This window comes from Pan troglodytes, chromosome 9, assembly GCF_028858775.2.
Source record: "Pan troglodytes isolate AG18354 chromosome 9, NHGRI_mPanTro3-v2.0_pri, whole genome shotgun sequence".
NCBI lineage: Eukaryota > Metazoa > Chordata > Mammalia > Primates > Hominidae > Pan > Pan troglodytes.
The window spans coordinates 130061237-130087395 of NC_072407.2; positions in this window are offsets into that span (position 1 = coordinate 130061237).

A 26159-nucleotide genomic window follows, 5' to 3' on the forward strand; every position below is an offset into this window, starting at 1 on the left:
TGAGACCAGATTTATGCTAACACCACTTTTATTCAAAACTGTGTCAGAAGTTAATGCAATGAAGAAGAAAAAGACAAAATTACTGGACAGGAAGTAAGGTTATTTTTCATAGACAGCATGATTGCATATGTAAGAACAATCAAATAGAATATAAAAGATGTGTTAGCATTGGTAAATGCACTTAACAAGAAAACTGTATACAAAATCAAAACAAAACAAAAAACATTTCTATAAATTGGAAACAGAAAACAAAATTTGAAATGATACCATTTATACTAGCATTAAAGCTATCAAACCTTCATGAATAAACTTAAAGAAAGAAGGGCAACGAAATCTACACTGGAAACAACAAAACTCTATTGAGATAAATAAGTCCTAAGTAAATGACAGTTTATATTATGCTCCTGGATCAGAAGGCTCAATACAGGAAAAATGTCAATTCTTCACAAACTATATTCAATGTCATCCCAATTAAAATCTAAGCAGGCAAGCAGCTGTGCGTGCATGTGGCTGTACGTCTGCAAATTGACAGGCTGATATCTGCAAATATTTCAAACTGTAAAGGGCCAAGAATAATAAAAAATAAAGCTGGAGGACTTACTAAGAAATATTAAGTCCTATTATGAAGGAATCAAATCAGTGTAGTATTAGTGCACGGATAGACAAATAGACTAATGGAACAGAATAGGAAGTGTGGAAACTGACTCACACATATTTCACACCTGATTTTTCAGAAATATGACACTTCATCATAGTGGGGAAGAATAATTTTTCTAATAAATTGTGACGGGTCAATTGGACAGGTAGATGAACAAACATATATCTTGATCCCTACCTAACTCTATACTGAAATATCAATCCAGATAGATAGCAGTTCTAAATATAAGTAATATTATAATAAAGTTTTCAAAGAAAACATAGAAGAAGACCTTATCATGGATAGGTAAAGACTTTTGAAATAGGCCACAAACACGCTAACTATAATTCAAAAGAAATTGATAAATTATATTTTAATTAAGAAACTTCTGTTTATCAAAATCCACCATTATGAAATGGAAAAGGCAAAACACAGAGTACAATAATATACATTTATCCAATAAAGGACTCATACCAAAAATATATAAAGAACTCTTACAAATCAGTAAGAAAAAGGTAAATCTGAAAAGGAATTTATTAAGTGGGAGTATCCAAATATCCAATAAATATATGAAAATGTGTTCAGCTTAGTCATGAGGGAGATGGACATTTAAACCTCAACGAGATTTTACTATATGCCATCAGAATAGTTACAGTGGAACATGCTGGAAAATAACAAGTGTTGAAGATTATACAACAACTAGTACTCAAATACATTGCCAGTGGGGTATAATTGGTAGAATCATTTTGGAAACCTGGACGGTATCTACTTAGGCTAAATATGTGCACTCTCATGACCCAGAAATTTTACTTCTATGTAAACACCCAAAAAAATGCCTATGGTTGTTTACCAAAAATATGGCCCAGCATGTTCATGACAGCACCGTTTTTAATGGTTTTAAACAAGAAACTATCAATTACTTATTAACAGTAAAATTTAGAATAAATTGTAGTGCATTTATGAAATGAGATATAGACAGCAATTATAATCTTTACACACAGCTATATAAATAAATACCAGAAATATAATGTTGAGTGCAGAGAAGTCAAACAAAAAAATACACTATATGATTTCATTTATAAAGTTCTACAGCAGGCAGGACTCATAGACATCAGGACAGTGGCTATCCTTTCTTTGAGAGAGGTAGTAACTGGGGGAGGGGCATCTGGGATACTGTTCTTCATGTTCTGTTTCTTGATGTGGACATCATTACAGGATGTGTTCATATGCTCAGTTTGTGAAATTTATCAAGTTGCATATGCATGATGTATGCACTTTTCTGTATGTATAATTTAATTAAAAAAATAAGAACACTCAGCTGTAGCTGTGATACAAGTTTCAGGATGCCACCAACTGCCAAAATGCTTTCAACACCCATGATGCTAAGTATAATGCTACTGCAGAGAAAAAAAGAAGAGAAAAAAACAAAAACACAGACAAACAAACAAAACCACTTCACGACATTGCCTACCAGCAGCAACATCCAAAACATTAGCAAGCTGCCCCCATCTCACTCTTACTTCCCAAATATTGTGTGAGTTCTTCTAAGTAGAACATGATTCACATACAAGAAAATGCTAAACATGGGCCCCAGCCTCCGAAATATGGAAAAGCCTATGAGAAAATGGTTAAAGTGATGCTGAATGCCAAATCCATCAGTGCCAATCCATCATATCCCTTAAAAAGAGTGAGGTGCTTGTGTAACACAGCAACACATGAGCATCTTTTGGGGGAAGTTGGAAACATCAGTCCTGAGCTAAAGGTGATGTCTACACCCATATCTTTGGGGCCATCAGCATATGGCAAAGCAATCAAAATATCAAAACTGATTATTGTCCCAAAGGACAGTGGGAGTAGAACAGGAACAGATCAATAATGAGGTTTTGCACAACACTATTTCAAAGGGCCAGAGACAATGAACTATCACAGGAGATTGGAGAAAACCTTTCAGAGAAATAAAAAGGGGCAGGGCACTGTGGCTGATGCCTATAATCTCAGCACTTTGGGAGGCCAAGGTGGGCGGATCACTAGAGGTCAGGAGTTTGAGACCAGCTTGGCCAACATGACAAAACCCCATTTCTACTAAAAATACAAAAATTAGTTGGTTGTGATGTCGCACACCCGTAATCCCAGCTACTCTGGAGGCTAAGGCAGGAGAATCGCTTAAACCTGGGAGGCAGAGGTTGCAGTGAGCCAAGCTTGCACCACTGCACTCCAGCCTGGGCAACAGAGTGAGACTCCACCTCAAAAGAAAAAAATAAAGAAAGAAAAAGGAAACCAGGAAAGAAAAGAGCCAGATTCCAAGAGAGGAAAACTATTTTAAGAAGTTCAAATATAGAAGAAGAGTCCTTAGAATTTGTTCATGGTGAAATAGAATACTGTATTTGGAAGACACCTTATAAATAATTATCTCCAGTCTTCTTAATATGGAGATGAGAAAACTAAGTCCCAAAAGAGTGAAATTCTTGGTTGTGAGGGAGAGCATGACACCTGCAAGGATCTTGAAGTAAGGATTTGAAGGATTATGAAGTCAATGAATAAGCTAAATGGAACTGAACTAATTATTTCACCCCTCTGCTTATTCAACTGTAGAAAACAGCAGGTAGGTGGCAGGATTAAATAAGTCAGTTCTCTCATGCACGTAGCACAAAGCTGTCATCTTATGCCCTTGAGGTTTTGTTTTTTAATTCCCTCTTTTTAAGCTCCTTGAGGGCAGGGACCACTCATGCTGGATTCTCTGTTGCATCCCCAGCATTTAGCATGCTGCTTGGCGCATATATACACTCAATACATGTTCCTTGCATAAAAGAAGGAAATCTTGGTATTGTAGCTAATCAACCAGAGTTGTAACCGATGTTTCCCTTATTCTAGCTACTCTTTTGAGACTATTTGTTAGTAGAGGCCCTATGGACAGAGTGCCAACTGCTCCACCAGGCTATAGCAAAGTGGAGCTCCATCTTCTCTTAAGGCCAAAGGAGAGGCCCCAGAAAAGTGTATTTTCATATATTAGCTGCCCTACTCTTCAGACTACAGTGTTACTCTTCTTGCATCTGTTTATAATCACTCATGCCACCATTCCTCACAAGCAAGCAGAGGCTAACTGAACAAAAGGCAGCAGGATGATAGGTGGTGTAAATTTCCCAACTCCTGCTTTTCATTCAGCTAAGCATACTTCAGCCTCTTAAAAACAATGCGATTTCTTGATGTTCTATCGAAATTTGCAGAGCTTCTTTTGAATCACCTTATAGCTGCCCCCTTCCACCTTGACTAAAATAGGAAAACAAAACAAAACAAAATAAGAGCTAAAATTCCAGATGGCTTATGTGTTTGAAGCTTTTATTTGTTTTCATTTTGTTGTTGTTGTTATGGTGAGTGAAGACCAATGGAAGTTGTACAAATCCAGTCTCGGGTCTCTACCTTACTGACTTGTTGAGAACCCCACTCTCACCAGAAAAGCAAGGCTGACAGAGTATATGAGCAGGATGAATTCTGGCTCAAAAATCCACAAAATGTCAGCGTCCGAAGGGCATACAAGATTATCTAGTGTATCCTCCGTACTTTAAACACTGAAACCAAGTGAGGTGAACAATTTGCCCATGGTTTCTTGAGGCTGAACAAAATTTTGCATCCCTTTGATCTAATGCTTCTTCCTTTAATTTAAAGTGGTGTGAATTTTAAGCAAAATAAAATTCCACATGCTTCTGATAGGGTTGCATTCACTGCATCCAAAAATCATTTAGTCTGAGGCTGTCAGTGATCGAGCCACCCTCTGAGCCTCTTTACAGGCATTTAAACCTATTGGAAATGTAAAATGGTATTTTTGCCAAAGCAAAGTAAAATCCCCTTGAACTGGGGCTTTTGTAGTGAGAGACAGAGAGAGAGAGAAAGAAACAGAGAGAACTGAGGTGGAAAAAAAGCAGAAGACAGATGATAAGAATTTGTATCTAAATATTATCTTTTATTATCTTTTTATAAATTGAAGCTGTGTTTTCTTGCTCCTGTTGTTGTCTGATAAAGTCTGGCATAAGACTCTGTGCCTTCCAGGTTAGTCTGAGGACAGGAGGCTTAGAAGTCCCTTTTCCGGAGCCACCAGATCCAGTACAGATAATTGACCATTGCTTCTCTTAGGGAGAGCTCTGTGACCACTTGATCACGGAACTTGCTTGATGTTGTCAAAAATGCCCATGGATCTGTTAGGAACTGGGCTCACACAATCATTTATTTTCCCAAGTTCACTTCTGAATCATAACAAACCCTCAGTGGGCTCCAGAGAGAGTTAAATAGTTTCCTCTATTCATCATTCTGGAGCTTAGAAACAATTAGCCCAACTAAACCGTATTTGTTCTATTAGAAACAGAAATGGTGGGTAGCTCTTCGCAAGAGCACACAGAGTCTGAAGCCAATTGACCCTGAAAATCATGCCAAACACAGAGAAAACCTTTCAGAGGGGCTGATCACCCCTCAAAGGTGGGGCCCAGGAAAGGGCCTGTGAATGTCAGGAGATAAAGTGACGCAGACACTAAAGGGCATTACTGGGACACTGTCACCATGCTACCTCCTACCTTCCCACTGCTCAACTCCCTCATCCAATATTGCTCCAAAGGAACAACTGTTGACCATCCCCAGGCTCTTAGCAATGTTTTGGCTTGAGAGACTCATTTGCCAAGTGGTTCGCGGCCTTATGGCAAAGTAATTGGGTTTCTCCCTTTTGATCCACACAGCCCAATAAAGACTATAAATACTTGCTTTTCCCCTTGAAAGCCCCCCCTTCCTGATTTCACCAGGGCACACATTTAAGTTTGGAAAGAGGAGGATGAAGTAGTGATGTGATGTGGGCCTGCAGTCTCGCCAAGGTGAGTGCTCCTTGGAGATGGCTCTGTCGGAAAGGGAATGTGATGGTTCTCGGGGGTAGATGGAAGAACAGGAGGTGTAGTCCTGTGAGAGGGCCCAGGTGACTGTAGAGCTACTGCTCTATTTCCAAGGGGGAGAAATCATCACTGGAGAGGCCAGTTCTTGTGCAACTTCAGCCTCCATTTTCAAATGAGGGCACACGGGATGCCCTCATTTGAAGGCATTAGGATTAGGGGCAGCTGGAGGAGGTGCTCCAGCCCTCATTTCTTCATTTCCAGACCATTTGTCATTTAATACTTATTCAAGCAGGTTTCTCATTCTGGGCTCTAGGGGCATTTTGAACCAGATAATTCTATTTCATGGGAAGCTGTCCTGTACATTATAGGATGATGTTTAGGGGCATGCCTGGTCTCTACTCAATAGATGTCAGTATCAAATCTCACTTTTTAATGATGTGACAACCAAAAACCAAAAATGTCTCAAGAGATAGCCAAGTGTCCCCTCGAGAGTAAAATTGCCTGAGAAGAATCAGTGGCCTAAAGGATCCAAATGCATTTTACAGGGCTCACCAATGACCTGCAGTTTGGACCAAAAGCTGCACTCAGAAGATTTAGACCCAAGCCAGTTCTGACCACCACCTGTCATTCCCGCTGGAAAGGCACCCCAGAACCCAGGCACAGTTGTGCCAGAGCCCCACTCTAGGCTCCCTTATTCTTTCCCCATTCCCACACAGATATGGGCTCTTCTGCCTGCCCTTGGAGTCCTCAGCCTAGTTTTAGAAGATCCAGAAAAGGAAACAAATAAAAATAAACAAAGGGGTAGAAATGAGCAAGGGAGAAAGCAAAATATTTAAAAGTAAACAGTCTGGGGGTAGTGAAAAAAATGTCTCTCTCTCTTCTCTCTCTCTCTCCCTCTCTCTGTCTTTAATAGAGCTCCTGGGCTTTCTCAAGTCAGCCGCTGTCTGAGTCTGGTTTTCATTTGCAGGCCCCCTCAACTTCACTTCTTCTCATAGATAATTTGACTTGATTACTTTCTGAAAGGGCAGACAGAGCTGGAGCAGCTTTGCACTCATTTACTTGTCACTCCTAGCATTGGCTTAATTTGGCTTGAGCTGCACCTCCCCCTCCCAGGAATGATTGTGAGGCTGGGATCCAACTTCCAGGGGAAGGGCTGGGAGGACATGGGCAGTCTGGCCCACTCTGTCCAAGTTAGGCAGGCAGGCCCTCGCACGTAGAAAGGCTGACACCCTTTGACAGAAAAGGAATGGTAGCTTAACAAAAGGCTGAAGCGGTCAATTCCCCACCAGAATGAATTTTGACTTTGTCCCTTGATATCAACATCAGCTAGGAATATAAAATAAAACTTGGGGATAGTTAAAAATCAAATTGTTGGCATGGTAAGGACAAGAACGCCTGGGTTGCACTTTTTTTTTCTATTTCTCATGACACCTGGCACAGCACTGGGCACATAGAGGAGTTCGATAATTACTTTTTAAATTTATTGTCATATTGTATAGAACCCATTCTAATGAGACTGTGTTATGAGTGGTGTTACATTTTCCCAAAATATTGTTGTATAAACTCTGAGATTATTAATCTTTTTCATACTGTGGTAAAGTGTTACAAGACCAGATATTTTAAAATAAATGGTCTGTGGCCATGTCTCTGTAATCGTTTTAATTCTATTGTTTCTGGAAGGCTCATTTGAAGATTCTACATTTGTGTGTAGCTTTATGAAAACTATAGCCTTCAATTATTTTTTTTCCTAATTGTTAGTGAGTCTATTTTATAAACTAGGGGTTAGAAATGACAATGTGGTGGGGGTTTTTTGTTTTTGTTTTTGTTTTTTCTGCTAGTAAGCTGTTTTTTGTTTTTACTATTATTTTTATTTTCTATTAATGGCTTTTGACAAAGCCTGTCCTCTCCAGCTCTTCACCATCCAGATGTCCCCTATGGCCTTATAAGTAATGCTTCAGATACTTATATTTCTTGCCTGGCTCCTGTTTGAAATAATATCATGGTTTATGCCAAACATACAGTGCTTGGAATATGTAAATCCATATTAAATTGCCATTGCTATTGTTAAAAATGGTCAAGAATCAGGAATTTTATATTGTTCAACCTATAATACATTGTTAATTCTCTGCTATGAGACTAGAAATGAATTCTGCCTAGTTCTTGCTTCATAACTAAAAAGGGGTTCTATTCAAGACTCACAGAGGTGCTTAATAGTTACAGTTCGATTAGGGCTTCAAAGTCTTTAAAAAGACTTTGGTTGTCTGGGATTTTAAATTTGGGCATATGCGTACAAAGGAGTAGAGAAGAGAGGTCTACAGTGTGGGGTTTTGGATCAGAAATAATTTGGTTTGAGCTGCAGTTCAAGCCCACTGTGTCCTTGGGCAAGTGACTAAATCTTCCCAAGCTTCTGTTTCTTCATCTAGAAGTCCATAATAACAATGATATCTGATAATAATAACAAGATTGATCTAATATCCTTTCAGAGAAGAATGTTATGACTAAAGCGCTTAACACAAAGCCTCAAATATAATAAGCATTTGATTGATGGCAGCTGTTATTACCACCATCTTAAATAATATCATTATTAGTAGTTGGTTATGAAATAAGACAAGTACAACACATAATGCAAAAAATCTGTCCCCTAAAAACTCCACAGAGAATAACAAACAATATTCATATTCTTGAAAAAACTTTTTTCTCAAGGACGTATCTTTGTGGTGTGTGAGTATGTACTTGCGTGTCTGTGCATCTAGCTATAAAAAAGTGTGTGTGTTTTATGTTGAGAGTGTGTGGATGGGAGTGGTTTCGTGCATTCACATTTCAGTTTTATATGTTACCTCAATTTGACAACTGAAAAGAACCAGTGAGGTTAAGCATCACAGGGAGAAGAAATTCATGGTTGAGAAATAGGTTGATTTTGTCACATACTGTTGGCTCAAGGTTGTGAAAATTAAGTGTAGGAATGTTGCTTTCTTTTTCCTTCTGGCAACTGAAAAGGCCAAAGCTCAGAATTGTTGGAAATGACAGCCCAATTAATCAGGCTCCATGCTTCAAACTAGGTGCTGAGCCTGTCCATGGTTGTGAAATTTTTAAATGACCCCTTTGTCCTCGGTGGTGCCAAAGTGAAATTCCTCTGGGATCACTTGCTTCTTGGCACCTGGTATCTGACCAACAAGAATGTGAGATAAAAGGTTCTTTCAAAAAAAGAGACCAAGCTGTGCTTTTGTTTCCTCTGAAAGAAAAAGGTAATTTTACAGAAATATAGCAGGATTATCCAACTACACTATATGCCTCTGGCAGGTATCTCTCTATAAACAACTGAATCCAGTTAGACCTACAAATGTTGACTCCATTTTTTAGAATGCCAACAGAAAAGAAGGATTGTAATATTCATAGACTTTTAGAATGGAGAGTTGAGATCAAATCTTCTTTTCTTCTACTCCCTGAATTTCTTTTGTCATATGGGGAACAATTTTTTTATTAAATGGACAACAAAGAGATAAAATTAAATGTCTAAGACAGCACAGGAAGATACAGTTAGAATGAAAACCATGATCTCCTAATTCCCAAGCAAAGTCTTTGCACCCTAATGGACCCCCAACAGTAGAGACCTGTGAACTCTCTTCTTCCACTGCTGGAGAAACAACATTGAAATCAACCTAGAGATATAGCCTGCTTTACAAAGTTCATTTAGGATTTCCAAATACTTCATCTCAATTGCTCCTGACTACATTACTATGAAATAAATTGGACAAGTATCACAGGCATTTTATGCACAAGCAAACAGACTCAGAAATGTTAAGGAACTTGGCCTAAAGTCTCAGGAAGCTGAGTATCCTCTCCAGGTCTCCTAACTCCAAATCGATTTTGTACTAAGATGGGATGGAATTATTTCAAAAGAAACATGACAGAAGAACAGAGATTTTGTTTGTTTGTTTGTTTCTTTCTTTCTTTCTTTTTGAGATGGTGTCTCGCTCTGTCACCCAGGCTGGAGTGCAGTGGCGCGATCTCGGCTCACTGCAAGCTCTGCCTCCCGGGTTCACGCTATTCTCCTGCCTCAGCCTCCTGAGTAGCTAGGACTACAGGGGCCTGCCACCACACCCGGCTAATATTTTGTATTTTTAGTAGAGACGGGGTTTCACCGTGTTAGCCAGGATGGTCTCAATCTCCTGACCTCGTGATCTGCCCACCTCGGCCTCCTAAAGTCCTGGGATTACAGGCGTGAACCACCACACCCGGCCAAGAACAGAGATGTTAAATAGCTTACCCAAAGTTATACAGCCATCTCAGATTAAATAATTTTTCCCTGGAACATGAGTGATTGATAATGGAGGCCTTTATTGCCTTTTAAAGAAAATGTCAGCATTGATGGTTGGTAATTTACCAAAGAGGGTAAAATGTGCCTAGCCTGCCACTAACTCGCTCAGTGAATGCTTTTTTGTTACTTATTGTATGCTTGAGAATTTTGCTGGACACTTTACGTACACTTAAAATTTACCTCCTTTGAATTCTATGAGTTAAGTAGGACTGATCCAATTTTTCAGAGGAGGAATTGAGGCTTTGAGAGAACAACAAAGTTTCCAAGTCATATTGCTGAAGAACCAAGGTATGCATTAAGGTAGAGCATGATGAAAGTTATTTGAGGCCTTGTAACTATTTATGGCTTTTTATGACTTGACGCAGGTCCTAGCCTCCATGCTAAGGAAAAGACAATCAATGGATTGGAATTTAAAACCCAAGTCTAACCTATTTTAATGTCTATACCCTTTCTTCTACCGGCCAATTTATTTGCCATAAAGAGTACTATTGATCTAAAGTTTCTCTTCTGAATAGGAATAACAGGACCATTTCCAGCCCTTTGAAGATCTCTACAGACAATACATTTTCATAAAATAATAGTCATTTTCCTCTTGAATCACATTGCCTTATTACTTCTACAATTTTGACTTCATTCATTTAACCTCTCTATAGACTGCACAATTTGCCTTCCCCACACGAGTATTATTGTGTTATTCTAATACCTGTGGAAGTTAAAACGACACAGTCATCTATTGAATAGGGAGTTGGATCATTACAGCCCAGTTTAGAAAGTAAGTTTCCCAACAAACGCTTTATTTAAAGTCAGGGAAGAAGCCTCCATTATAAATGCTTTCCACTGTAAAGGGTAATGAATTGCCTGGAAGCTCTGATTAGCTGATTTCCCCTGTGTACTCCCTGCAATGGGCAAATCAGTGCTGACTCAGTCACTGCCTACTTGGCCTCAGTTATATGGCTCTCTTTGACTTGTTCTTGGTTCACCACCTTCTTTCCCTAACTCTCTCCAGGGTAGTAGTCGCTCAACTGATTTCTCACCCCAACAATTCTCTTGATAAGTTGAGGCCTGACAGAGAGCCCAGGAAGTGACCTGTTCCATGCCCAACAAGGACATCTTGGTGGCTCTGCGACAGCTATGTCTTGTGACTTGCATTTGAAGGATGTCAGAACTCTCTGCTATGTCTCTAGAAACATAAGCAAATAATCATTCCAAATAGATATAGGGCTAAATCTCCTGAAGTGTATGCTTGGCAATACTAGCTCTTTCTGTGGTCACCTTTTGTGGTCATTATTTGAGAAACAGTCCTCAGCAGGTACACAGAAAGCACTCTACTTCCTATCACAGAGATAAGCACTGAATATTAACATAAATGATAGGAGAAATTCTATAATAAAGAAATTCATGGCCGGGTGTGGTGGCTTACGCCTGTAATCCCAGCACTTTGGGAGGCTGAGGTGGGTGGATCACAAGGTCAGGAGATCAAGACCATCCTGGCTAACACAGTGAAACCCCGTCTCTACTAAAAATACAAAATAGCCGGGCGTGGTGGCGGGTGCCTGTAGTCCCAGCTACTTGGGAGGCTGAGGCAGGAGAATGGCTTGAACCCGGGAGGCGGAGCTTGCAGTGAGCCGAGATCGCGCCACTGCACTCCAGTCTGGGCGACAGAGCTAGACTCCATCTCAAAAAAAAAAAAAAAAGATTCATCTGGTTTTATTCAACGCAGCATTACTAAAGTTACTTGACCATGGAACTGGGATTTTCAGTGAACACTAATAAACACCTTCTAGCACTACTTGTTCATGGAATGTACTTTCCGAAATTCCAGATGAGGGAAATTTTTGTTTTACCTAAGAGCTCTTTCTGTTCCCAAATTGTAAGAATGTTAATTAAACTGAAAGTGGTTCATTTAACGAAAGTGGAGCTAAAATAATTAGGGTCTCAAAACTTTTTCAATTTCCATGCCTTCAGTAAAGAGAGCTCTCAAAATTGGCTACAGCCCCTTTGGGTGAGTTTTGGGAAAACTGCTACCCCCTAAATTGGAGAGGCAAGTGAATATGGATAATCACAGCTTACCAGAGCAGCAGCCCAGATGTCTACCTCTGAATCCAGTATCATGGTGGGAGAACTTAAATGCTAATTAGTAAATTTTTGGAGGCTCAGAGTAGATAAGCTTGAGAGTTAAAAAATCCAGGGTGGGGAGTTATTCTTAAGACAATCTCTACATTTTCATGTATTTTACCCCCAGGTGCCTTACCCAGGTTGTTAGGATGAAGATCAAAGAAATATTATCTTATGCTTCCTTTAGGGGGAGGAAAAGAGCGATCATTTTTGAAATATGCCCAGAGTATTATGTTCTCTTTAACAAAAGCCACCTCTCAAAGGAAACTATTTTACCAGAGCCTAACCACCTTGGGTCTTAAAGAGCCTAATTAACCTTGGGGAAGTGCAATATCTAACAACAGCCTGTTTCAGCCTTCTATGTGTGGCAATTTGAAACACTCAACTCCATTTCTATCTAGCCTTTCTATGTCACTGAAAGAGGAGAGGGAATTGAGACACACTTGTAAAGGTTACAGCCCAGGGGTACAGGCTCACTAAAAGATAAAGAACTAATCATAGGACTATAGAAAACCTCTCCAACATTTACCACCACTTCAATACAGCATCCATATAGTAAAGCATTACAACTAAAAAATTGTAAGTCTCAGAATTTATTTAAGAAGTCTCTAGGGAAACCCAAAAACAACAAAGAAGAAACAAATAAGGATACCTGAGGAAAATTTAACCCCTGACACCAACAACTATAGTAAACAATAGGCACACACTAACTCCTAGCCACAAAAACATAAAATCTCACAATAGAGGCCAATTTGCCTTAGTTCCTTTTACTTAATAAATCATCTCTAGGATTCAATAAGAAATTGCAAGGCATGTTGAAAGGCAAAAAAAAACTCAAGAGATCAAACAAGTCTCAGAACCAGATACAGATATGGCAGAGAGTTTGGAATAATAAAACCACAAATTTAAAATAACTATGAATAATATGCTAATATGCTAAAGGACCTACTAAAAAAAGTGTACAAAAGGCAAGAACAGATGAGTTATATAAAAACAAGATGGAAAGTTTAATAAATAATCAAAAGGAAAGCTAGAAATAGACTGAGCCAAGATGGCTGAATAGGAACAGCTCTGGTCTACAGCTCCCAGCGTGAGCGATGCAGAAGACTGGTGATTTCTGCATTTCCATCTGAGGTACCGGGTTCATCTCACTAGGGAATGCCACACAGTGGGCGCAGGACAGTGGGTGCAGCGCACTGTGCGCGAGCCAAAGCAGGGCGAGGCATTGCCTCACTCGGGAAGCGCAAGGGGTCAGGGAGTTCCCTTTCCTAGTCAAAGAAAGGGGTGACAGATGGCACCTGGAAAATCGGGTCACTCCCACCCTAATACTGCGCTTTTCCGACAGGCTTAAAAAATGGCGCACCAGGAGATTATATCCTGCACCTGGCTCGGAGAGTCCTACACCCACAGAGTCTCGCTGATTGCTAGCACAGCAGTCTGAGATCAAACTGCAAGGCGGCAGCAAGGCTGGGGGAGGGGCGCCTGCCATTGCCCAGGCTTGCTTAGGTAAACAAAGCAGCCAGGAAGCTCAAACTGGGTGGAGCCCACGACAGCTCAAGGAGGCCTGCCTGCCTCTGTAGGCTCCACCTCTGGGGGCAGGGCACAGACAAACAAAAAGACAGCAGTAACCTCTGCAGACTTAAATGTCCCTGTCTGACAGCTTTGAAGAGAGCAGTGGTTCTCCCAGCATGCAGCTGGAGATCTGAGAACAGGCAGACTGCCTCCTCACGTGGACCCCTGACCCCCGAGCAGCCTAACTGGGATGCACCCCCCAGTAGGGGCAGACTGATACCTCACATGGCCGGGTACTCCTCTGAGACAAAACTTCCAGAGGAACGTTCAGACAGCAGCATTCACAGTTCACGAAAATCCACTGTTCTGCAGCCACTGCTGCTGATACCCAGGCAAACAGGGTCTGGCGTGGACCTCTAGCAAACTCCAACAGACCTGCAGCTGAGGGTCGTGTCTGTTAGAAGGAAAACTAACAAACAGAAAGGACATGCACACCAAAAACGCATCTGTACATCACCATCATCAAAGACCAAAAGTAGATAAAACCACAAAGATGGGGAAAAAACAGAGCAGAAAAACTGGAAAGTCTAAAAAGCAGAGTGCCTCTCCTCCTCCAAAGGAACGCAGTTCCTCACCACCAACGGAACAAAGCTGGACGGAGAATGACTTTGATGAGTTGAGAGAAGAAGGCTTCAGATGATCAAACTACTCCGAGCTACAGGAGGAAATTCAAACCAAAGGCAAAGTTAAAAACTTTGAAAAAAATTTAGACGAATGTATAACTAGAATAACCAATACAGAGAAGTGCTTAAAGGAGCTGATGGAGCTTAAAGCCAAGGCTCGAGAACTACGTGAAGAATGCAGAAGCCTCAGGAGCCAATGCGATCAACTGGAAGAAAAGGTATCAGCGATGGAAGATGAAATGAATGAAATGAAGCGAGAAGGGAAGTTTAGAGAAAAATGAATAAAAAGAAATGAACAAAGCCTCGAAGAAATATGGGACTATGGGAAAAGACCAAATCTACGTCTGATTGGTGTACCTGAAAGTGACAGGGAGAATGGAACCAAGTTGGAAAACACTCTGCAGGATATTATCCAGGAGAACTTCCCCAATCTAGCAAGGCAGGCCAACATTCAGATTCAGGAAATACAGAGAATGCCACAAAGATACTCCTTGAGAAGAGCAACTCCAAGACACATAATTGTCAGATTCACCAAAGTTGAAATGAAGGAAAAAATGTTAAGGGCAGCCAGAGAGAAAGGTCGGGTTACACACAAAGGGAAGCCCATCAGACTAACAGCGGATCTCTCGGCAGAAACTCTACATGCCAGAAGAGAGTGGGGGCCAATATTCAACATTCTTAAAGAAAAGAATTTTCAACCCAGAATTTCATATCCAGCCAAACTAAGCTTCATAAATGAAGGAGAAATAAAATACTTTACAGACAAGCAAATGCTGAGAGATTTTGTCACCACCAGGCCTGCCCTAAAAGAGCTCCTGAAGGAAGCACTAAACATGGAAAGGAACAACTGGTACCAGCCACTGCAAAATCATGCCAAATTGTAAAGACCATCGAGGCTAGGAAGAAACTGCATCAACTAACGAGCAAAATAACCAGCTAACATCATAATGACAGGATCAAATTCACACATAACAATATTAACTTTAAATGTAAATGGACTAAATGCTCCAATTAAAAGACACAGACTGGCAAATTGGATAAAGAGTCAAGACCCATCAGTGTGCTGTATTCAGGAAACCCATCTCACATGCAGAGACACACACAGGCTCAAAATAAAAGGATGGAGGAAGATCTACCAAGCAAATGGAATACAAAAAAAGGCAGGGGGAATGCAATCCTAGTCTCTGATAAAGCAGACTTTAAACCAACAAAGATAAAAAGAGACAAAGAAGGCCATTACATAATGGTAAAGGGATCAATTCAACAAGAAGAGCTAACTATCCTAAATATATATGCACCCAATACAGGAGCACCCAGATTCATAAAGCAAGTCCTGAGTGACCTACACTTAGACTCCCACGCAATAATAATGGGAAACTTTAACACCCCACTGTCAACATTAGACAGATCAACGAGACAGAAAGTTCACAAGGATACCCAGGAATTGAACTCAGCCCTGCACCAAGTGGACCTAACAGACATCTACAGAACTCTCCACCCCAAATCAACAGAATATACATTTTTTTCAGCACCACACCACACCTATTCCAAAATTGACCACATAGTTGGAAGTAAAGCTCTCCTCAGCAAATGTAAAAGAACAGAAATTAAAACAAACTGTCTCTCAGACCACAGTGCAATCAAACTAGAACTCAGGATTAAGAAACGCACTCAAAACCGCTCAACTACATGGAAACTGAACAACCTGCTCCTGAATGACTACTGGGTACATAACGAAATGAAGGCAGAAATAAAGATGTTCTTTGAAACCAATGAGAACAAAGACACAACATACCAGAATCTCTGGGACACATTCAAAGCAGTGTGTAGAGGGAAACTTATAGCACTAAATGCCCACAAGAGAAAGCAGGAAAGATCCAAAATTGACACCCTAACATCACAATTAAAAGAACTAGAAAAGCAAGAGCAAACACATTCAAAAGCTAGCAGAAGGCAAGAAATAACTAAAATCAGAGCAGAACTGAAGGAAATTGAGACACAAAAAACCCTTCAAAAAATTAATGAATCCAGGAGCTGGTTTTTTGAAAAGATCAACAAAATTGATAGACCGCTAGCAAGACTAATAAAGAAGAAAAGAGAGAAGAATCAAATAGACGCAATAAAAAATGATAAAGGGGATATCACCACCAATCCCACAGAAATATAAACTACCATCAGAGAATACTCCAAACACCTCTACGCAAATAAACTAGAAAATCTAGAAGAAATGGATAAATTCCTGGACACATACACCCTCCCAAGACTAAACCAGGAAGAAGTTGAATCTCTGAATAGACCAATAACAGGAGCTGAAATTGTGGCAATAATCAATAGCTTACCAACCAAAAAGAGTCCAGGACCAGATGGATTCACAGCCAAATTCTACCAGAGGTACAAGGAGGAACTGGTACCTTTCCTTCTGAAATTATTCCAATCAATAAAAAAAGACGGAATCCTCCCTAACTCATTTTATGAGGCCAGCATCATCCTGATACCAAAGCCTGGCAGAGACACAACCAAAAAAGAGAATTTTAGACCAATATCCTTGATGAACACTGATGCAAAAATCCTCAATAAAATACTGGCAAACCAAATCCAGCAGCACATCAAAAAGGTTATCCACCATGATCAAGTGGGCTTCATCCCTGGGATGCAAGGCTGGTTCAATATATGCAAATCAATAAATATAATCAAGCATATAAACAGAACCAAAGACAAAAACCACGTGATTATCTCAATAGATGCAGAAAAGGCCTTTGACAAAATTCAAAAACTCTTCATGCTAAAAACTCTCCATAAATTAGGTATTGATGGGACGTAACTCAAAATAATAAGAGCTATCTATGACAAACCCACAGCCAATATCATACTAAATGGGCAAAAACTGGAAGCATTCCCTTTGAAAACTGGCACAAGACAGGGATGGATGCCCTCTCTCACCACTCCTATTCAACATAGTGTTGGAAGTTCTGGCCAGGGCAATTAGGCAGGAGAAGGAAATAAAGGGTATTCAATTAGGAAAAGAGGAAGTCAACTTGTCCCTGTTTGCAGATGACATGATTGTATATCTAGAAAACCCCATTGTCTCAGCCCAAAATCTCCTTAAGCTGATAAGCAACTTCAGCAAAGTCTCAGGATACAAAATCAATGTACAAAAATCACAAGTATTCTTATACACCAATAACAGACAAAGAGCCAAATCATGAGTGAACTCCCATTCACAATTGCTTCAAAGAGAATAAAATACCTAGGAATCCAACTGACAAGGGACGTGAAGTACCTTTTCAAGGAGAACTACAAACCACTGCTCAATGAAATAAAAGAGGATACAAACAAATGGAAGAACATTCCATGCTCATGGGTAGGAAGAATCAATATCATGAAAATGGCCATACGGCCCAAGGTAATTTATATATTCAATGCCATCCCCATCAAGCTACCAATGACTTTCTTCACAGAATTGGAAACAACTACTTTAAAGTTCATATGGAACCAAAAAAGAGCCCACATCGCCAAGGTAATCCTAAGCCAAAAGAACAAAGCTGGAGACACCACGCTACCTGACTTCAAACTATACTACAAGGCTATAGTAACCAAAACAGCATGGTACTGGTACCAAAACAGAGATATAGATCAATGGAACAGAACAGAGCCCTCAGAAATAACGCCGCATATCTACAACTATCTGATCTTTGACAAACCTGAGAAAAACAAGCAATGGGGAAAGGATTCCCTATTTAATAAATGGTGCTTGGAAAACTGGCTAGCCATATGTAGAAAGTTGAAACTGGATCCCTTCCTTACACATTATACAAAAATTAATTCAAGATGGATTAAAGACTTACATGTTAGACCTAAAACCATAATAATCCTAGAAGAAAACCTAGGCAATACCATTCAGGACATAGGCATGGGCAAGGACTTCATGTCTAAAACACCAAAAGCAATGGCAACAAAAGCCAAAATTGACAAATGGGATCTAATTAAACTAAAGAGCTTCTGCACAGCAGAAGAAACCACCATCAGGGTGAACAAGCAGCCTACAAAATGGGAGAAAATTTTCCCAACCTACTCATCTCACAAAGGGTTAATATCCAGAATCTACAATGAACTCAAACAAATTTATAAGAAAAAAACAACCCCATCAAAAAGTGGGTGAAGGATATGAACACACACTTCTCTAAAGAAGACATTTATGAAGCCAAAAAAACACATGAAAAAATGCTCATCATCACTGGCCATCAGAGAAATGCAAATCAAAACCACAATGAGATACCATCTCAGACCAGTTAGAATGGCGATCATTAAAACGTCAGGAAACAACAGGTGCTGGAGAGGATGTGGAGAAATAGGAACACTTTTACACTGTTGGTGGGACTGTAAAATAGTTCAACCATTGTGGAAGTCAGTGTGGCGATTCTTCAGGGATCTAGAACTAGAAATACCATCTGACCCAGCCATCCCATTACTGGGTATATACCCAAAGGATTATAAATCATGCTGCTATAAAGACACATGCACACGTATGTTTATTGTGGCACTATTCACAATAGCAAAGACTTGGAACCAACCCAAATGTCCAACAACGATAGACTGGATTAAGAAAATGTGGCACATATACACCATGGAATACTATGCAGCCATAAAAATTGATGAGTTCATGTCCTTTGTAGGGACATGGATGAAACTGGAAACCATCATTCTCAGCAAACTATCACAAGGACAAAAAACCAAACACCACATGTTCTCACTCATAGGTGGGATTTGAACAATGAGAACAGATGGACACAGGAAGGGGAACATCACAATCCGGGGCCTGTTGTGGGGTCGGGGGAAGGGGGGAGGGATAGCATTAGGAGATATACCTAATGTAAATGACGAGTCAATGGGTGCAGCACACCAACATGGCACATGTATACATATGTAACAAACCTGCACATTGTGCACATGTACCCTAAAACTTAAAGTGTAATAGTAATTAAAAAATTAAAAAAAAACAATGAATTATTTAATCACCATTCCTCCCTTCTGGAATGTCAGCTGCATGTCTCTGTTGTTCATTATTCATTCATCAGTGCTCAGCAAGTACTAAATAAATAGGTAATGAGTTAAAGTGAGAGACAAAAAATCCAGTAATATTCAATTGTCTTTTTATCTCAGTCTTCTCAAGATTGTTGAATTGTGGTTAGGCAGCAAAGTTGGCCTTTCTGACTACAGGAGTGGGCAGGGGACCCGGATAAGGCCAGTTATCCTACTGCATGTTCGTGCTTCTGTCAGAATTTTCCTTGTAGTTTTCTTAAGTGGAGGTGCTGCAGAAAACTCCTCTATTACTTGCTCGTGGAGCTTTAGGAATATAATCCCAGAGCTGAAAAAAGAGAATAAATCTATCACCCAGAGAGAGGGGGAAAAATAAGAGGTAGGAGAAGGGAGGAAGAATGAAGGAGATGGTTCAGATTCCAGTTTTTAAGATCCCTGAAAGCTGTTTTGGTTTATATTTTTTCTCTTCTTTTTTTAAACTGTTTTTGAAACGTTTTACTTATTTTGTTTTCCACCTTTCACACTCTTAGCAAACTGTTGTGGTTTTTCATTCATCCCCAGTATCCTTTTCTCTCAAACTAGTTTGTGTTGAGTTTCTACAAAATGTGTCTGAATAAACTCTAACTATAAACATACTCAGCTTGAATTTGCACTGTGCAAAGATAATAAATCTCAACCATTTGGCTATAAGTTCAATCCACGGGGACAGAGCAGCATCATTCAAAACAAATAAAATGTAGTCCGGCCTGATTCATTTTTGAATTGCTTAATTTACCTAAGTCATATTTCAAAAGACAATTTCACTGCCAAATACTTGCTCGCTTGTAAACATCAGCATAAACAGCAGAAGGCCCTAGATATGCAGATGGTTTCGAGCTGCCCAGCCTGGTACAGGCTAGAGATCAGACCAGCAATGTGGGGAAGAAAAACAAATCTCATCATATTTTTAGGGTTACCTGAAATGGAATTTTGTACTCTGTATTAACACGTGACACGATTGAATCCTGAGACTCTGAGCAGCCAGACTGGCATGGCTTTAAGCCAGCTGTAGCAAGAAACTGAAGGAAATGTGAGACTCCTGCCCTACAGGGATATCTACAATTTAGTTGGAGAAGAATAAGCCATAAACACAGAGGAAATTAAATAGCTATAAAATACAAATACCATTTCAATAATGCAGTTAAAGTGAGAAGGCAGTTTGTATTACTGCCAAGAGAACAAAACAGGTAGCAGCAGAGGAATTCAAGAGAATGCAAAGTCACTTCAGGCTGAACTGAGCAGGAAAAGAAACCAGGGGAAGCTCAAGGCCAACAGAGTGTCAAGGATTCTGTGGCAGTGGGGATTTGTAGTTTATAGGAGGAAACAGAAATAATAATAGTAAAAACAATGACAACTATTAACACCTAACATCTTCTGAGTGTTCAATCAGTGCTACATGCTATGTTCCACATGGGTTCTTTTTTTTTTTTTTTTTTTTCTTCCAGGCTGAAGTGCAGTGGCAAAATCTCAGCCCACTGCAACCACTCACTGCCTCTTAGGTTCACGTGATTCTCCTGCCTCAGCCTCCCAAGTAGTTGGGACTATAGTCACGAGCCACCACGCCAGGCTAATTTTTGTATTTTTAGCAGAGGTGGGGTTTCCCCATGTTTGCCAGGCTGGCCTCAACCTGACCTCAAGTGATCCACCCGTCTCGGCCTCCCAAAGTGCTGGGATTACAGGCGTGAGCCACCGTGCCTGGCCCAAATGTGTTCTCTTGTTCTCATGACAGTCGTATAAGGCATATAGAAATATCCCCATTTTACAAATTAAAAACTGGGTAGCATCTCTGGGTTGCTTAGCTTGTGAGTGGAAGAGTCAGCATCCAATCAGGTCTGTAGGATCCCAGAGCATGCCCCATCTACCACTAAATTAAGCTGTTGGAGAGCATAGGTTTTGAAACGTGGCAGATCTGAGTGTGAATATAGATCCACCATCTACAAGATCTGGTAATAATCTCAGGCAAGCAGCTTAACTTGGTGAGCTTCTTATTCTCGTCGTGGACATGCTCATGCTTACTTTCCATGGGAAGTCAGTGGTTTAGAATTAATGACCGCTCATGAGGGCACCTGGCATGCAATAGACGTTAGACACGCCACGTTTCTTTTCTCTGTTTGCTCATTGCCAGGTCTCCTGCTGATCCCCTTTTAGCCAAATGGACAATATTGTTTAACTAACTTTAATCTCCATCCAGGAAGCCCACCTGTGTTGTCTCTCAGTTCTACTCTCGGTCTTTGGGTGGGAAGCAGACAAACCTCAGAAGGCTCATTTCTGGACTGGCTTGCCTTGCCTCACACAGGGGATCCTTCCAGGGGCATATTTTGGGAAAGCTTGTAACTCTTCTCCCCTCCTTCCTTCCCATCAACAGGCCAACACACCCTTTAAAAGGCCCTCAGATCCCCCTTCCACCAGACAGCATAACAGTCAAGCTAATTAATGGTCTGCCTGCTTCTTCATAGTCTATGTGCTCGCTCCCAGTGGTTTAAAAGAATGAGGGAGTAGGGAGCAAAGGGGGAGGGCTTAGGGCTTCTGAGACTTGACCCCAAAGGTGTCTGAACTTCAAGAGTCAAAGCAAATCCAGGGGAAAATGGCAGTTTCTATTGTAAGATCAGTCCCCAATCAATATGGTACAATTTCATAGCTCATTATTCCTGTGTGTGCCAAAGCGCAAGTGGGGAAGGGGTGGGGACAGTGAGGGAGGCTGGGAGGAGGGACAAGGGGAGAATCATATGGAAACAATTAGTGGAGCCTTCATTCACAAAAGCATTAAGGTACTTGTAGCACTGAGGCTCAAGCGACCCCTAGGCTGGGACCATAATTCACCAACACTTAATACCGTTTACCCTGCAGATGTGCATTTTATACAGAAATATCAGCTTACCACTTTGAAAAATTAACCTATTGAAGGCTGTCAAATTCTGATGCCCTCATGGGGGTATTATATATTGTCTGCATGGCTCTCTGTTTCGCCTTTTACCCCCAGAATCAGGAATGCCTGGGTTAATTGGCAAATGAGGTGGCTAACGAGGGGGTGGGAGGTTGTAGAGGAATGAGGACCCAAACAGAAATGCTGCTTTTCCTAATGAGAAAATATTCTTTTCTTCAATTCCAAAACACGAAGGGTTTGGGGAAGTGACACCCCACCACTGCAAAGACACACACACACATACACACAAACACACACACACAGACACTCTACAAGTTCTAAGTCAGAAAGTCCAGAGTTAATCAAGGAGGTAAGATAGCAGTTAGCATAAAGGGAAAGTGTGGCTCAGTGGTTACCGTGTCTAAATTATATTTAACAAAGATTCGTCATTACAATGGGGTTGATAAACCTATGACTAATAGAGAAAGCCTATGTGGTTAAATTTGTTTTTTAATTATCTCAAAGAATGTGATGCTGATTTAAAAAATTCTAATTAAGCACCATTTTGATATTTAATGAAGCACACAATTGATATTTAAAAGTGTGAATATCCAGTGTTTTCAAGGTTGGCAAAAATAGGCACCCTCTAATAACACAGGTGGGAAACTGCTTTAACAACAACAACAAACTTTCTACAGAGCAATTTAATCACAGGTATCAAAAAACCTTAAAAATATGCATACGTAACACCCACAAATTCAACTTAGAGGAATTTTACATAAAAAGTAAGAATGTAGAATTTGATATTTGTGTAAATAATCTTTGTCATAACTTTGTTTTATTAAAAAGGACAAATGGATAAAAACTAAACTCCTATAATAGGAAATTGGTTAAATATAACACATGCATATAATATAATAAAATACACTCACTAAAAATCATACCTTAGAAAAATATTTGCCAACATGAAGAAATGTTTAGGTTGAAATAGAAACAGAATTTTCAAAAGAACAAGCCACAAACCAGCATTTGCACATGTTTCTAGATTTTACAATCCCATCCACATGTATATATATACATTACTTGCTACATCATGTTAGCAACATCTTTAGCTAGTGAGAATATGTTTACAAACTTCATTGTATTCAATTTTTCATTGCACAGGTACCTATTGGAGGAAGGTGGCCTGAAGCCAAAGTATGAAGTCAGAAGCACGGCCTTCTGAGCAGTGCCCTCCTTTTCATGCCTGGCCTTGCTTCCTGAACCTGGTTAACAGTTTTTCTAACAAAAATAGCTCTAGCCTCAGTACCCGCCATGCCATAGCTCCCTGCTCAATTCCCCACTATCTTGTGCTTTGAACAGGATTCACTAACACTCAATGGTATAGCAGGTCGGATGAGAGTAGGAAGCCCAGCTTTATGACCTTTGGCTAACTATTTCATCTCACTGAAACTTAGTGCCCCCTTCTAGAAAACAGAAACCTAATGTCTGTCTTATAAGGTTGCTGTGAGAATTGAATAAGAACATGTATATAATGAGCTTGGTCATATACCAGATAAACTAATATTAACTCGCTGTAACTCATGATTAAATATCAGGTTAACATCTACTGAGTTCATCTCACCACGTATCATCCCACTAACTCCAGAGGGTGAGAATTTATTCCCTGCTTAATGCAAAGTTTCCCCATGACCAGAGATTCTGGTTCTCTGAGGGTGATTGGGGCTACTGAAAACCATGAGAACAAGCTTGTGACTGGTGGTATTTTACCTTGCTATTCTCTTCTCTCATCCAGAAGTGTCTTTAGAGCACAGGGAGGGGAGGTGGGAACGTGCAGCTGGGTTCTGAACTCACTCCTACCAGCATCCATCAGGGAGCTCGGGCTGACCTTTGCAATATCTTTAAGGCACAGGGATTAAGGCATAGGTGACCCATGAAGCTTAGGTAACTAGTCAAGGAAAGGGGAGAAGATGAAAGAAGCATAGGAAGGAATATTTTGGGGTGGTGAGTTTGTAGTGTCCTTCGAGTTAAATTGCACATTCCACAGAAGCAGATACCTAGTCACTTAATGATCAAATCGTTTAGGATGCATCCTCCTGAGAAGATTAGAAATGGGAAAGGTCTGTCATAGCTACTAGTTCTGGTATCTGAGTTGCTCTCTCTCCGCACTTCTCAAATTTGGCTACACATTGGAATCACCTACAGAGCTTTACAAAGTGCTGATGTCTGGATCTTGGCCCCAGAAATTTTCACGTAATTAGTGTAGGGAAGTGTTTATTAAAGTAAAATCCCCAGATCAGCAGCCTCACCTGGGAACTTGTTAGTCTTTCAAATCCTCAGAGCTCACCATAGACCTGCTGAACCAGATACTCTGCAGGTGGAGCCTATCAGCCAGTTCTAACAAGCTGTCTGAGGGCCTCAGATGAGTGCTAAAGTGGGCAAACCACTGGTCTAGGCTGGGGCCTGGGCTATCTCCCCAGCTCCCCGGATGATTCTAGTGTGCATCCAAGTTTGAGAACCACAGCTCTACATCCTTTTTTTTTTTTTTTTTTTTTTTTTTTTGAGGATTCTTAGGTCTTTCAAATATTCACCTTCACTTTCATCATAAGCTTTCAATGGCCTTTCCTTATGTGCTTATGGGGTCTGTGGAAACAGTTTTCTATTATTTCCAGGTGAGGTGGCAAAATCTATCATTGCACTGAGGGATGTTAAATTCTCTGAACCACTGACAAATGGGCCACAGAAAACTGCCCTCCAGCTGCAACTGCTGTACACCAGCAAGTCAAATGGCTCAGTCAGGGCCAAAAGAAGGATAAATAAGCAGAGTCAACAGAAGCACTGTCAAGCCCTAAACAGGAGGATAGATCAAAAGGCAGTCAGCTTGGCAGATTAGCAGTGGCAATGAAATACAAGGGCTGCAGATTTAAATCTAACCTCTTTGTTTTCATGCTAGAGAGCCCACAGTAGGTCCATGGCCTATTTAGTTTAGATCTAACACAGCTTAGATTCTAGCACTTTGGAAGGCTGAGGCAGGAGGATCACTTGAGTCCAGGGGTTCAAGGATAGCCTGGACAACATAGTGGGACCCCATATCTACAAAAAATTAAATTATCTGGGCCTGGTGGTGCATGCCTGTGATTCTGGCAACTCGGGAGGCTGGGGCAAGAGGAGCTCTTGAGCCTGGGAAGTTGAGGCTATAGTGAGCCATGATTGTAAGAATGCACTCCAGCCTGGGTGACAAAGCAAGATCCTGCCTTAACATATAAAAAGAGTGGGGAAACAATCACAATACTCCCATTTCCAGTAGGAGAAACTGCAAATTTGATTGAGAAGAATCTAACCCAGGTATTTCAAATCTTGGCTGAATTCTTGTGCTGGTTTTGCTGTTAAGTCTATAGATCTAATACACAGCATGAAGACTATAGTTAATAATATTGTATTGTATACTGAAAATTTATTCAGAGAACGGATTTTAGGTGTTCTTACTACACAAAAAAGTAACTATGGAAGGTGATGGATCTGTTGATTTGCTTTGCTGTAGATCATTTTGCTTTGTATATGTTTATCAAAACATCATGTTGTTCACCTAAAATATATACATTCCTATGGAAAGAAAAAAGAAACAGAGCAAAGGAAGGAAGCAAGGAAAGAAGGAAGGAAGGAAGGAAGGAAGGAAGGAAGGAAGGAAGGAAGGAAGGAAGGGAGGGAGGGAAAGAGGGAGGGAGGAAGGAGGGAAGGAGGGAGGGAAGGAGGGAGGGGAGGGAAGGAGGGAGGGGAGGGAAGGAGGGAGGGGAGGGAAGGAGGGAGAGAGGGAGGAAGGAAGGAAGGAAAAAAGTGAAAGAAAAGAAGAGAAATGAAAAAAGAAAAGAGAAGAAAAGGAAAGAAAGAAAGAAGGAAAGAAAAGAGAAAAGAAAAGAAGGAAATATCAATGTGAATAATTCTTTTGCCCTTTCTGGGTCTCAATTTTGTCATCTATAAAATGATCACTCTGGTCCATTGTCCATTTGGCAGAGCTCAAACAGGCTGGAAGCCGACTATGAGGATGAAGACAGCACCTAAACTTTCTAACACTCTTTATGGGGCCTAT